Consider the following 15002-nt stretch of genomic DNA (forward strand, 5'->3'; position numbering starts at 1 on the left):
AGCCCCAAATCAATCAAGCTGCATGTGCTAAACTCTTCCTAAATCTGTTCATTTGGGAAAAGCAGAGGTTGCAATTTTCATTGAGGAGCAGGACGCTTAATGCTAAACGGTTGTTTTGAACAGCCATGGATCACAGTTTCGCTAAGACACTCATGGATTCCCAGCTGTTCCAAGACCGGAAGGGACCACTGTGATATAGTCTGTTCTGTGCACAGGCCAGAGACCCTCACCCCCTGACCCCAGCGGGGAGATGACACCTGATCGAGTGTTTGAGGCATTGGACTGTCCCTCAGAACTCACAGATCAGTTCCCTGCTTTGCCCCGACTCTCTGTGTGGCACTGAGCGGGTCACTTAGGTTGATGTTTTCAAACTAAATGTAATGGGAACTGTGTGTCCAAATCACCTAGTCAGGATTGGAAAATATCAACCTTAAACTCTGGGCCAGATCCTCAGCCGTCGCTCCACTGGAGTCACTGGGCAGACCCAGTTAGTGGGACCCTGCTCTAGCTCCACTGGAGTCACCTCATCCCTGTGTGTGCTCAGACACTACTGTGCTCAGAAGCATCTACCTACCTACACAGAAAATGGGGGCAGAACCTGTCCCCACTGAGCTTAAAGTCCAACCTCCCATTGGCGCCGGCCTCACCAGGATTGGGGCCTACATGCGTTACTCGCTGATGACTTAACAATATAAAGGCAAATCTCAGCAGGTGTCTGGGGCGCTGCAATCCCATCCACAGTCCAAGCACCCCAACCAGCCCTTGGTGCACACAGGTCAGTCTGACTCAGCAGAGCAAACCCTCAGGGCCTGGGTCCTAGGATGCTACTAGGGGGACGGGTCAGAGCTTGAGTCCTGTTGAGACTTGGGTCCAAGCCCTGTCATTGTGCAGTGTGGACACGGGTCAAGCCGCAGACCCGAGTCAGAAGATCTGCACAGTGCAGTATGGACATGTTAGCATGACTGTGAGACTCAGGTCTAGCATTGTAAACCCAAGCTTCCAATGCAGTGTGGACACTCGAACACAGGCTTGGAAACACCGAGTCCACAAGCTCGGGTTTACAATGCAGTGCAGAAAACACCCTCAGAGACTGATCCGCTCCAGAGCAGTTCCACACCCTCGGGGGTGCTCGCAAAGACTGGGTCAGGCTGGCTTTTCCAGAAAAAAGAAAACAAAGAAAGGACTTCTGCTCTGAAAGGATGAGCTTGGACTGACCCGGACCCATTGAATGGACAGGACCTTCTGGGCTGGTGGAAGGATTGGAAAGACTCTGACCTGCTGGGGCCTCGTAAGACTGATGGGTGACTCCTGCTATGCTCAGTGTATCTACAGCTGTTAATTGTCTTTTCTCTGTGACGCTTTTCCTACAGGAGAAGTCAGGAGTCCTGAGTCCCAGACCCCGCTGCTCGACCCACTAGGCCACATTTGCCTCCAGGAACCAAAAGAGAACCCGGGAACGCCATGGGCCAGTCCCCTACTCCAGTCCCCAGCATGCAAAGCCCAGCCAGAGCCAAGGAGAGGACCTAGCACCCAGGACTAGATGGGAATGGATAGGCACGGACAAGGCATTACAGGCTGGAGGGTTCACACATTACTGGGTGTGCTACAGTATGTGAGGTCATTTATGGCCACATACATGTGAGTACAGACGGTCGTATGATTTTATTTTGTGTGGGGGGATTTTCTATCTATCTAGCTAAAGGCTCAGGTATACATACTGGGCCTGCTTCAAAGTCCACTGGAGTCAGCTGGACTATCCAAAGGCGCCAAAGGGAGCTAGGCAATTAGCTTCTACCAACAGAGTTTATCTGAAGACCATTGAAAAGACTCCCTCCGGTTGGAGTTTCCAATGGGAGCTGGTTCCTCAGCTCTCTCTGAAAGAGCCTTTCCTCTGATTTCATTGGGTTTGGAACAGGATGATAGTTTTGGATTTTCAGAGAGGCCAAACCCCCTGGAACTGGGTGCCTCAACCACTTCTTCCAAAATCCCAGCCACAGGGCTTAATTTGCAAAAGCCCAGTAATATGGGCTGAAATTCTGTGCCCATTGAAGTCGAAGACAAAATGCCCTTTGATTTCAATGGGACCAGGATGTCACCGCTGGTATTGAAGTTCCACTATTCACAGTGGGAAGTGGGAATTAGGATCTCTGAATTCCATCTGGCCTTTGGGGAAATCTCAGTCCCAGGGCAGCATTCCTTCAGGGCTTAAGGCAATTAAATCAATTACCTGGTATCTTAATCCTTCCCCAGAGTCTCTGCACCATGTGGGGCAGGTAGCTGTGACTGGACTCCAGGTGCTATTAATTGAATTTGTTGAGTTGCCTTCTCAGACACAGAAAGGCTGAAATCGGGACGTGACCCAGCACAGAGTCATGTGGTGAAAGCTGTTCAAAGGGGGTCAGGGCTGGTTAGCATAAAGTGGGAAAACTGTTTCCTCCTTACGCTCCTGCAGTTTCTTGATAAAAATAGCACTTTCCTTCCAGGAAATTAACCAGCTGATGTTTTTCATCGTTTGCTTGAGTCTCAGGATGTCCTGAGAAGGGCCCCGTGATGCCCAGGATGGACACAGCGTGAGCATTAACTGTCAAGATGGATCGTCAGGTTTTAAGCATTTCTTCCTGTGGTAGAGAATTCAGCAGCTGGTGACTGGGGACGGATTCACAACATGCAGCATGGGACAAGCTTCCTTCATCTGCTGCCTGTTTCCACCTTTCAGCCTTCACCACGGAATCGCATTTGCCAACACAACACTGTTCAGCTGGAAAATGTCTGACCAGCTCCAGTCCAGACCTAGACAGAGAGGAAATAAAGAATTATGTGAATCACTGCGCTCCTGCTTGCGTTCAGGATTGTCTAGCGAAGAGAAATCTGGCACTATGACAAAATGAGGTCGCGTTTGGACAAGCAAAGATCCTGTTGGTCTGTCTGTCTGTCCAATAGCTGAACTCCGCAGAGATGGGACTAGGTTTGCACTGGATGGCTCATGCAGGGCGAGGTCAGCGCAGCCACTTCTGCACCCCCTGTTGGCTCTTGGGGCTCCAAGTTGAATGCCCAAGGTAGTGTGGGGAGCAGGTACAGGGATCCCAGGGGGGCTCAGAGCCCAAAGACAGCAAGGCCAACGCTGCAGTCCAGCAGGGCGTTGGCAGCTTCCAGGCACTCGCTCAGCCAGGCCCCTGAAATGAGAAGGGGGTCAATGGAGAGACACCAGCTCAGGGAACAAGGGGAGGGCCTGGGGGCAAAGGAAAGAGAGCTCACAGCATGTGAGGGACTGGCATGGGGGTTGGGAAGCTGGGAAGTAAAGGTCCTTGTTGGTGGGGCACAGAAACCCAAGAAGGATGCTGGGATTGGGATGGGGAGAGGCTGGGGATGGGGGCTTTCGAGGGCTGGGCTGTGGGGCCCTGGAAGGCAGGAATCTCAGGGATGGGGGCCCTGGGACCCATGGAGCACAGGCTCTCAGGGCCCTGAAGGGGGCTGGGCTATGGAACATGGGGGCAGGGTCATTGCTGTGGGCCATGGGGAGAGAGGGGTGAGGATGGAGGTTCCTGGGGCCCAGGCTCAGGGGCCCCATGAGGCAGGGGATCTTGGGAGTTGAGACCCTGGACACTGTCCCTGCCCCCCACCTCCCTGACCTCCTCTCACCCGCACCCAACCCTCAGCCTTGGCCTCCAGCAGCTCCCAGTCGTCACGCTGCCCCATGGCCCGGTCGTTCAGCCAGACCACGGCTAGCACCGTGACCCAGATGCTGGGGGTCATGTCATGAGGGAGGCAGGAGAAAGACAGCCTGAGTCAGTGCCTGGCCTGACCTCTCATCCCTAGGGACCCCCCCACTCCAGTCATCCCCCTCTCGACTCAGAGTGTTCCTAGCACCCCCACTCCAGCACCGTGGACCCCCTACCCAGATGCCCAGTGCCATGCCTGGGGGTAGGGAGACGGCCTGACAAAGGGCCCAGCCTGGGCGCCTCTACCTGGCCCTTGGCCCCCTTGACTCAATGCTCCGACCCCATTAGGGGGTTCCCAGCCCCCCAATCTGGGCCTGTCTTGCCCACCGGGCTCCAGGTTCAGGGGTCATTTAATCTAATCACCCTCAAACTCCCCCCCACCAGCCTGGGTCACCCCCAACCTCATCTGGGAGCAGAGAAGAGGCCCAATACATAGCACCTGCCCCCTCATCTCTCCCTTCCTCTCTCCTTTGCACCCTCCCTCCACCTGCTCACCTCCCTGGGTATCCTCTCCCTGGCATCGGTCTCGCTCACCCCCAGCACGGCAGCCAGCCGGGGGTCCAGGTCCCACGAACTGTCAGCATTTTGCAGAGACACCAGCCTCAGTAAGGCAGACTCCTCTGGTGCCCGCTCTGGAAAGAGACCAGATGGGGCTGGTAAAGGGTTGTGGGTTCAGAACAGCAACATGGCCTGTCCAGGCTGGGGGACAGCCAACCTTAACTGTAACCCTCTGTGTGTTCTTAACTCTGTCCCTCCAGGGGTGTCCTTAACCTGCTCCTCTGCACCCTTAACACTACCTCATCCATGGGCACCCTTTACCTGCTCTTCTGCACCCTTAACCCCACCACAGACATCCTTAACTCTGCCCCTTCTTGTATCCATGAGATGACAATTTACTTTCAATCGGAGACGGGCACTCAACTCCCTGTGAATGTCCCAGCCCAGCCATTAATTCCACGAACCCAGGGTGTTTTTCAAAAACAATCTGATCCCAGGACCATCCCCCACTACAACCTGTGATACAGACCTACGTCCGGAGGGAGACACAAGCATCTAAAAGGGTAGTGGGCAAAGGGATGTTATAGAGTCTATATGATATTATAGCCATGTATTGGCCAGGGTTATGGGGCAGAGCTAACGTTATCTGGGCTACAGTAACTTTGTATTTCCAGACTCTCCAAATTCAGGTTTTAAGGTGAACCTTCACTTTAAAAGTTCTGCCTTTCGTGGGTTTCTTCATTTATAAACCAGAATGTGCCAATAGACTTTTGCCCCTGAACTCGCCTGTACAAACATCCAGGCTTAGGCCCAGTTTCACAAGGGTTTTTTGCCTGGAAATTTCCCTCTGTGTTTATTTCAGAGAAAACTGCTCAGAGACATTTCTGTTACTAAAAACTCCTGATCCCCCCCCACCCGCCCAGACACTCTTAGCTCACCGATACAAACTCACACCCCAAATTCCAGCTTCACAGAGGTTTTTGCCTGGGGGTTTCGTTATTTTTTTATTCATTTTGTTTCGAGATACTTTGCTTCAAGACACTTAAAAAAAAAAACAGCTAAGAATTCCCCCTCCTGCAGCGACACAAAGGTTTTTTGCCCAGGAATTTCCTTCGTTTTCTATGTAGTTTTTAAATACTTGCACAACTCCGTGACCTTCCGGGCATACCTGTCTCTAACCCGATGAAGCGTCACCCTGGCATTTGCCCACCCCCAGAGTCCTGACTCCCAGCCCATCTCCCCCTCCTCTTTCAAGGTGCCGGGTGCCCCTGACTGTAGGACTGTCTGCCCTTGTGTCGTCCCCCCGCCCCCCCCACGGAGCTAGGAGAGGCACTTCCAAGGGAGGAGATGGCCGGTGCTGGACTTGGAGAGCTGCAGGCACTTGTGGCAGTGGTACTCACGTGCCACATGCAAGTCACGGGACAGGCGCCAGAAGACGCTGCGGTAGTTCGATTCGGCTAGGCGCACTCTGCTCGCTGGCTGCTCGTAGATACGGTCTATTGAGACTTCCCTTATCGAGACGCAGTCTATCATCTCCATATATTCCATGATGAAATCTAAATTTAGGGAGCAGATGGACAGAGAGAGACACAGACGGACACACAAATAGACACAGAGAAGCCAAGGGAGGGAAGAGAAATCCCCCCTCCCCAGGCACTTAGAGCCAATGCACTGCTGGGACCCTAGGACCCCTTCCCCATACTCCTCATTCCCTTTCCCCCAGCTGGGACCCCCACACACCCAGCCCCATCCTGCTCTCCCTGCAGCTCCATCACAGCTAGGATCTCCCCAGCTCCTGTCCCTTTCCCTCTGGCTGTGACCCCCAGATCCAGTCCTCACAGGCCCATTCTTCTCTCCCCATTCTTCAGCCGGGACTTCTCCTCCAGCCCCAGAGGATGCAGGGGTGGGTGCTGCACCCCATGGATGAGGGCAGGATGCTGGGGAGAGAGAGGCCCCCGCTAGGCAGGTCTGCTCAAGACAGTGATGCGCCTGCCCCTCCTGTCCCTGTAACTGTCTGGGTTGGTTGGTCTGTCTGATTGGATCTGTTTCTCTCTCTGCGTCTCTCCAGTACTGTCCCGCTCTTGGTCCATCTGTCTGATTTTCAGTCTCTGTCCCTGCCTGACTCTGGGTCTCCGCCTGCCTGTCTGTCTCTGTCCATCTGTCTGGGGGGAAGCACAGGTCCCACTCTCCCAGCAAGGGTGTGGGGGGCAAGCCCTGTGGGCTACTCCCTGTCTCACCCTGCCAGCACCCCTGCTCTCCCCATGCCCTGAGGGTGTGAGGATTGGGGTCACCATCGCCTGGGAACAGAGAGGGGCAGCACAGCCCAATGGGAGTCAGGGGGGCAGGGAGAGGGGCAAAGGGACATTACCCGATAAGCAAAATGCCCCCCATGCTTCTGTGTTCTCCCTGCCCTTACACTGGGATCCTCCCGTGCTGGGATCCCTCCCGGAATTCCCCTCCTTCCTGGTGCCAGTTTCCCGCCATCCCTCCTGCTGGTGCCTTCCCACTCCCCCCCCCCCGAGTTCCTCCCACATGCTGGGTCCTCCATGGCACCAGGAGCCCCGACTCCTTCGGAGGTTACCTGCCAGTGGGACATCCCGTCTCGCCAGCGTCCCCAGCACCGGCTACCCCCGCTCCGTGTCCACCCCCACATAGGCCGTGAGGGAGCAGATGTCCCCCGAGCTCAGACTGGTCTCCAGTGCCAGGTGCTGGGCCCCCTCTGACCCAGTGCCCACGGCCCCCTCCAGCTCCAGCAGCAGCGACTTGGCCGCCAGCCGGTGAACAGGCAGCCTGTGCTGGGGTCAGCCCTGGATGCCTGGTTCCAGCTGCTGTGGGAAGAGGAGCAGGATCTAGTGGGATGAAGATGGGGGAGTGGGTGCCAGGACTCCTGGGTTTTATCCTGGTGCCGGGAAGGGAGTGGGGTCTAGTGGTCACAGAAGGGGGGCTGGGAGCCAGGGGGGCAGGTCCCATCCCATCTCTGTTCCACTGGGGTGGGGATGTGGGGTGGGGGAGAGGGAGGCAGGACCCAGCTGCCTGGGGTGTGGGGATGGGAGCTAGGGAGCATTGCTGTCACCTGTCTCCATCCTGTGGCTGCAGGGGGAAATGCAGTCTCTCCTTGTAGGTCTGGTCCTGGATGCCATACTGCAGGGTGATGCCCTCCATGGGAGTGTCTGGGGGCTGCAGGCAAAGAAAGGCAGTCAGAGGTGGAATGCGACAGGAGAGAAGATGCCCTGGGACCCCTTAGACCCAGCTTACAGAACAAAGAGGGAAAATACGTCCAATTAACACCAGTTGGGGGGGCTGGCCTAGGCAGCCCAATGGCCGCCATTAGGGTCCCGAGTTAACAATCCACATTGAGCTCAATGAGGCTGAGGTAGAACAGAGACTTCCAGCCCAGTGACCATCATTAGAGGTCAGAGTTATCGATTCCCATTGAGGTCTCATCTACACTACATACTGTGGTAGAACTATGTCGCTCAGGGGCATGAAAAATCCAACCCCTGAGCAACTTAGTTAGACCAACCTCAGCCCTCCGTGTACACAGCACTATGTCAGCAGGAGAGCTTCTCCCGTCGGCTTAGAGTGTCTTCACCAGACGTGCTACAATGGTGCAGCTGTGCCGATGTCAATTTGCAGTGTAGACCTGCCCTGAGATCATTGCAGACTGGCTAGTACAGAGACCTGCAGCCCAATGGCCATTGTTAGGGGTCAGAGTTATCAATTACCATTCAGCTCAATGGGGCTGGGGTAGCATAGGGACCTCCAGCCTGATGGCCATCATTGGGGTCAGCATTATCACCCAGGAGGGGACTGTGGGGTTCCTGGCTCAGTCACTGACCCTGAGCCATGAGTGTGCCCCAGGGCGGGGGTCTCGCTCTCTCACCGGGGGCTGCCTGCAAAGCTGGGCGTAGATGAGGCACCGCTGCCCAGCGAAGATCACCTCGGGGCCCCGGTGCAGCAGCTGTGCCTGCATCCCAGGGGGCAGATCCCAGCTCAGCGAGATCCCGGTCACCGCCAGCTGCAGGGCCCGCTTCAGAGATTACAGCACCTGGAGGAGAGACCGGCACACACAGGGTGGGCCAGGATGCCTGGGTCCAATCCCCGTCTCTGGAAGGGAGTGGGGTCTAGTGGGCTAGAGTGGGGGAGCTGGGAGCCAAGACTCCTGGGTTCTATCCCTGCTGCAGGGAGGGGAGTAGGGGCTGGTGGGTTACAGCAGGGGAGCTGGGAGCCCAGACTCCTGGGTTCTCACCTTGGGCTGCGTGTGGTCCTGGCCAGTGATGAACTCGGTGCTGCCCCCTGCTGCCCAGGCGATGCCTTTGATCAGAGCTGTGGAAACCCCATCCCCGACAACGGAGAAGCACCTGCAGGGGGGATAGAGTTCGGGGGTGTGTGTGTGTGCAGAGGCGGTGGGGTCCATCCAGTGCTGGGAGAGGGGGACAGGACAGTTGGAGAGGGGCCAGTAGGGCTGGCTGGGCTTGGGGGAAGGGCTCCCCATGCTGGCAGGGCTGGGGAGCAGAGTGAGGTGAAGGGTTTGGAAGATGCTGAGGACTATGGTGGAGGGGTCCACATGATGGCAATGCTAATGGGGACAGGGCTGGTGGGGGGAGGCATCCTCATTACCTGTGGGTCCCCCGGTGACGCTACACCTCTGTGATGACATCCTGGGTGTTCTCTACCTCCCCATCCGTAAACACGAACAGCTGTGGGGGAGAGACGCTGTCAGAACCAGGGACCACAGCCCCCCGAGAGACACCTCCTCCCCACTGGGAACAGGAGCAGCTCACCAGAGGACCTGACTCTCCCAGAGACCCCCGGCCCCATCCCTCCCCTCCCAGAGATCTCTCCTGAGGGGCTGACAGATGGGGACTGCTGACCTTCTCGCCTATCTCTGTGACCCCCAACCCCCAGGCATGACCCCAACCCCCACCCATCACCTGTTCACCCACCTCTGGAGACAAGAACCCACCGACGGCTGTGGGCACCTTTCGGAAGATTCCTCCTGATCCCATCATGTGTGCCCTTCCTGCCTCCCACAGGCTGCAGGGCACCCCCAGAGCTGGGTGCAGCACAAAGTGCTGCCCCTTCAAGCTCTATACAGAGGTTCCCGCCTGCGCCCACCCGCCCTCCCCCCGGGTTGCTACCTGCCACGCCCTGCTCACACCCCCAGGGGCGCTGGCACTGCCCCCTCCCCCCCATCTGGCCCAGAGTCCCAGTCCCATTCCGAGCAACCCCATGGCCCCTGTCGACTGTCCTCCAGAGCCCCCAACCCCTCTCCGATCCCCTCTCTCAGGGTCTCCCACTTGGAAGTTAAGGAACAATCTCTGAGGGGAGCAGGATGGCAGGAACAGGCAAGGAGGGGCCTGTGATGGCGTATGGCCCACGTGACAGCTGGGAGCAAACACCCCATGGGCAGGGATGGTGCACTGGGTGTGGGGGGGCTCAGTTACTGCAGATAATCCTTCCCAGGGGGCTGGCTGGGGGTGGGGATCCTTTCTGTCCTGAAAGTCTATGAGTCTGTCCCCCTAAGCCCGCATACTTCTCTGAGACCCCTCACATCACCACACGGCCCCACAATCACTCTCCGAGCCTGCCCCAGGAGGTCCCTCCAGCTGGCCCCAGTGCCCCCGGTACCTGGTGTGGGTGCCCGTCCTAGCAGGGGCTGCGGTAAATGGCTTGTAGTGGCTCCAAGATTTTGGTGCCCCCCAGGTTAGCCTGGAGCAGCTGGATGCGCTGCAGGGACTCAGCCATGGTCTGCTGGGTATATTCCATGCTCTGCCTGCAGGAGACATTGATAGGTCTGGGGCTGGGATAGCTGAAGCCAGGGACACCCTGCCCCCAGGCAGCCCTGCCCCCTAACCCAGACACCTCCTGCCCCCAGCCAGCCCTGCCCCCTACCCTCCAGCAAGCCCCTGTCCCCTAACCAGCCCTGCCCTCAACCCACCGAAGCCCCCTACCCCTAACCAGCCTTGCCCCCTAACCCACAGACACCCTCTGTCCCCTAACCAGCCCTGTTCCCTAACCCAGCCAGCCTCCTCCCTACCCTGCCCCTCGGACTCATGGGTAGAAGGACTCGAACTCAGACCCAAAGCCATAGATGTTGAAATAACAGCCCAGGGGCAAACTCTTCAACAGCAGGATCAGGGTCTCCTGGGGACAGACAGACGGATGGATGGAGAGTCAGCCCCATGGGCCCAGCCAGCCTCGGCAGCTTCCCCCAGGGCGGTCCCACCGACCGCAGCCTCCCGTCTGGCCGTACCTTGGCGCTGTTGATGCGCTGGTGGAAGAGGTCTCTGCTGTCCATGGGGCACGCCATGCTGCCGGAGCGGTCCAGCAGGAGGATGAACTCCTCGGCCCGGCTCTGGGCTGGCACCACCTCGGGAACGCTGGGGAGCAGAGTCACCATCACGGCCGGGTGGCCCATCAGGGAGCCTGCAGTGAGATGAGGACCAGCCCCCAAATGGAGTGGGCATGGGGTCGAGCCCCCGTGAGCCACCCCATCGCATCCCCAACTGCCCCCAGAGACCCACCTCCACTGCTCTGTCCCTCACCCTACCTCTCTCGTCTTAGATCCCCCCACCCCCAATACCCAGCCCCCCAGTGCCTGCTCTCCCATCCCTAGTTCTCCCTTGTGCCTCCCAAACCTGCAGTGCTCCCCAGTGCTCGCCTGCTCCCAGACACCTCGCCCTGCCAACGCCAGCTCCCCCAAGGTCCCCCGCTCCTGTCCCCCGTCCTCGACACACATCCTATCCCCAGCTCCCCCATGGCCCCCCGCTCCTGTCCCCTGTCCTCCACACACACCCCATCCCCAGCTCCCCCAAGGACCCCCCGCTTCTGTCCCCCATCCTCCACATCACTCACACCCCCAGCTCCCCCATGGCCCCCTACTCCTGTCCCTGTCCTCCACACACACCCCATCTCCAGGTCCCCCAAGGACTCCCATACCCGTCCCCCATCCTCCACACACACCCCATCCCCAGATCTCCCATGGCCCCCTACTCCCATCCCCCATCCTCCACATACACCCCATCCCCAGATTTCTCACTGGTCCCCCACTCCTGTCCCTGTCCTCCACAAACACCCATCCCCAGCTCCCCCATGGCCCCCCGCTCCTGTCCCCTGTCCTCCACACACACCCCATCTCCAGGTCCCCCAAGGACTCCCATACCCGTCCGCCATCCTCCACATACACCCCATCCCCAGATTTCTCATGGTCCCCCACTCCTGTCCCTGTCCTCCACACACACCCATCCCCAGCTCCTCCATGGCCCCCCACTCCCATCCCTCATCCTCCACACACACCCCATCCCCAGATCTCCCATGGCTCCCCACTCCTGTCCCCCCACCCTCACCTGTCCCCGGATTCCCACAGCACCCACCCCTATCAACCCCAGCATCCCCAATTCCACAATCAACCCCCTGTGCCTCCCCAATCTCATGTCACCACTCGGCACCTACTTCACCCCCACAGATCTCCCTCTGTGCCCCTGCCTAGAGGTAGCTGGGTACAGAATCCCCTCCCCTACCTCGCTTGGCTCCAGGCAGCCCGGCCTCCAGCACCACGCTAGGTTTGTGTGGCTCTGCGTAATACACCAGCAGCTCCACGTCCCTGTACCACGGGGGTGCCTGGGCTAGTGACAACCGGGGGCGACAGACACACAGTCACCTCCACATGATTCCTGAGGGATCAGGGTCCTGCTGGCTCTTGCACCCAACTTAGCACCCCCTGCATGGAGCCAGGATGAGAGGCTGACCCTAGGAACACTGGCTGGGCGCCCCCAGGTTCGGTGGAAAGAAGAGAGGGAAAAACAACCCCAAAGGCCAACGCGGGAAGTGGCTTTTCCTGGTGAAAAATTGCAAACATTTGACATTTTGGGGGAGCTAAATCTTTCCAATTTGGGGGTGAAATTTTCCTGGTCCCTCCACCTCCATTTCCTTCCACTGAGAAACAAGGAGAGGGAAAATCCCAGAAACTAAAGCCTAACAGAGCCCAGTGACTCCCAGGGATTTCCTCCTCAAACTGGCAGATTTCAGCCTGTCCAGATTTTCCCCAGAGAAACTGGGAAATTCCTCAGATCTGTTGGTGTCGTTCAATCCCCCCGCTCCCGCAGTCACCCAGAGTCTGGCCCATGCTCCCCATTTCAGGACCCACTCACCTGGGACCTTCCCCCCAGCCTGACCCAAAATCCCCCCGTCCCTCCCTCCAGCCCACAGCCTGGTTCCCTGGCACCCACACCTCAGCCCAGAGCCCTCCCCAGCACCATCCTCCCAGTGGGAATGGCCGGGATCCAGGCGTCCAGGTGAGCACTTACCTGGGCAGTGGTTTGGTTCCCGTCTGTATAGTTCAGGGGAGTGAGTGGGCAGTTGGAGAGCACGCGGTTGATGCCGTGGGGCGACTGCAGTGTGGCGCTCAGGCTCAGGGAGTAGGGCAGCTCCTGCTGGGGGACCTGCGGGACCCCCTGGGTGACATCCTCCCCGTCCCACCCTGCAGAGAGAGACACAGGGGTGAGAGCCAGGGGCCTGGGAGAGCAGGGGAGTATGAGATACTGGGGGAATATTAGGCTGGGATATCAGGAGATTTCTGGATGGCTGGGGTGGGTTACACACCCTGGGGAGGGATTGCAGGCCTATGGGGCAGGGTACCCATAGGGCACACAGTAGTGGCCTATGGGGCATTATGGGGGCTATGTGGGTCTTTCATTGTGGGGTATGTAACAGGGGCTATAGAGGTATCAGGGGGTTATGGGCTGTGGGGTCACTCACCGTGGGGTGTGTAGCTGGGGTTCTGGGGGCTATGGGGTACAGCAAGCTATGTGGGATCTATGGGGCCTATGGGTCTGGTCTCAACATGGGGCATGTCAAAGGGGTGCAGCACAGCTGGAAGCAAACAGCTGGGGTATAGGGTGCAGAGGAGTAACGGGTGATCTGTGGGTCTCACCATGGAGTGCATAGCAGAGGCAGGGGGTTCTGTTGGTCTCACTGCGGGACACGTGTTGGGGCGCTGTGGGTCTCACTGTGACAGGGGTAGGGGATCTGTGGGTCTCACCAGAGTGCGCAGAGCGAAGACAGGGTGGTTGTGGGTCTCACTGTGGGGCACGGAGCGGGGCCACAGGGGGGGCTGTGGGTCTCATTGTGGGGCATGTGAGAGGGGCAGGGAGATCTGTGGGTCTCACCATGGGGCGTGTAGTGGGGACGCAGCACGGTCGGCAGCATGTAGCGAGCAGCACCGTCAGGCTCCATCGACAGCTCGCAGACGTAGAGCAGGGTCAGCACTGCCTCCTACCCGTGGGGCAGATTCCCCAGGGAGCAGCTGAACACATCGCCCCTGGCCCCTTCTGCTGCAGCAGGAACGAGCTCTGCCCCCCGGCCAGTGCGTCCTCATACAGCTCCTGCACCTGACCGGAGAGCGGGGTCACCCCGAGATCCCCCTACCCCCGAGATCCCCCTGTCAGCGTGTCCCCGTACACGTCCTGCGCCTGCTGGAGAGATGGGGTCCCACGGCTGGTGGGACTGGGGAGCTGACCCCAGATAGACACAGACAAGACTTCCTCATTCTAAGGGCAGGTGATAGAAAGGTGCTTCACAATCCTGGGAAGCATCACAGATACCAAGGACAAGGGGGTGTCTTAAGCCCCCTCCCTTAGCCCAGTGGTTAAGATACTCATCTGCGATGTGGAAAACTACTAGGTCATGTCTCTCCTCTACTTGAGAGGGAGAAGGGATTTAAACATGAGTCTCCAAACACTCAGGAGAGTGCTCTAAACACTGTTTGATAGGGTAGTCTGATGTAGTTCTCCTGTATTCTATCCTGGTGAAGCTGTTCCATTTTGGATAAATAATTAAGGTGTCATTAGAGTGGGGGACTGGATCCTAGGTCTCCCACATACTGGGAGCATCTACCAACCACCAGCCTATAGACATTCTTGTGTGTACACATGCCCTCTGGCCCAATGACTCTTTATTCATCCAAAGTGGAACAACTGCACCAGAAGAGACTAAAGGACTCCCACGTCAGAATATCCCTTAGCCCAGTGCTTAAAGCATTCACAGAGAGGTAAGAGAATTCTGTTCAAATCCTTTTTTCTCATCAGGCAAAGGGGAAACTTAAACCAGGGGTCTCCCATACACCAGCCAAGTGCCCTACAGGGAGGGCTACTTCCTCCTCTTTTGTGTGGCATTAGTTATGCTCTGAGCACACCTACCAAATCAGACTCTGCATGCAAGTTAAGTGAAGGAATGCCAATTTTCTCCCCTTTTACGTGTTGCTCTGGGGCTGAGGTATCCGGGCGCAGAGAATGAGACAACAGGACATGTCCTTAGTGGCAAAAACATAGGTGCCTAAGGAACTTCTACTGCACAAACTTAGGTTCTGAGTGAGTTTAAGCACCTAAAAGGGTTTGGCAACAGCTGAGTGCTGGTTCTGTGAATCCCAATGGGGTCTGATTCTGGGACTTGGGTACCTGAAGTGACAGTCTGGCACCTAACACTCTTTGTGAATCTAGCCCTTGGTTCTTAACTATATCTTTAGCTGCCTAAATACTTTTAAAAATTGCCTTTAAATGGAGTTCATCCATAAGAACTTGGAAACTTCAGTAATAAAAATACAGGAGTTTTCCACTTAAGTTCTGTTCTGTGTAAATAGCCAGCCATTTGGAGTAAATAATATAGCTACTGGTTGGATTTTTTTTCCTTTTATAATGCTGATTCAATTAAATTGCAACATTTTGCAGAAATGTATTGATTTCATCAAAAAATTATATAGGAAATTATCTAAATGTTTTGTGTCAA

General features: G+C 57.0%; 1 pseudogene; it reads right to left on the reverse strand.

Moving 5' to 3' along the window:
* Positions 1-2597: 2597 nt before the first annotated feature.
* Positions 2598-13454, reverse strand: LOC115639689 (annotated as a pseudogene).
* Between the last annotated feature and the right edge of the window lie 1548 nt (positions 13455-15002).

Source organism: Gopherus evgoodei, unplaced genomic scaffold, assembly GCF_007399415.2.
Source record: "Gopherus evgoodei ecotype Sinaloan lineage unplaced genomic scaffold, rGopEvg1_v1.p scaffold_104_arrow_ctg1, whole genome shotgun sequence".
Taxonomy (NCBI): Eukaryota; Metazoa; Chordata; order Testudines; family Testudinidae; genus Gopherus; species Gopherus evgoodei.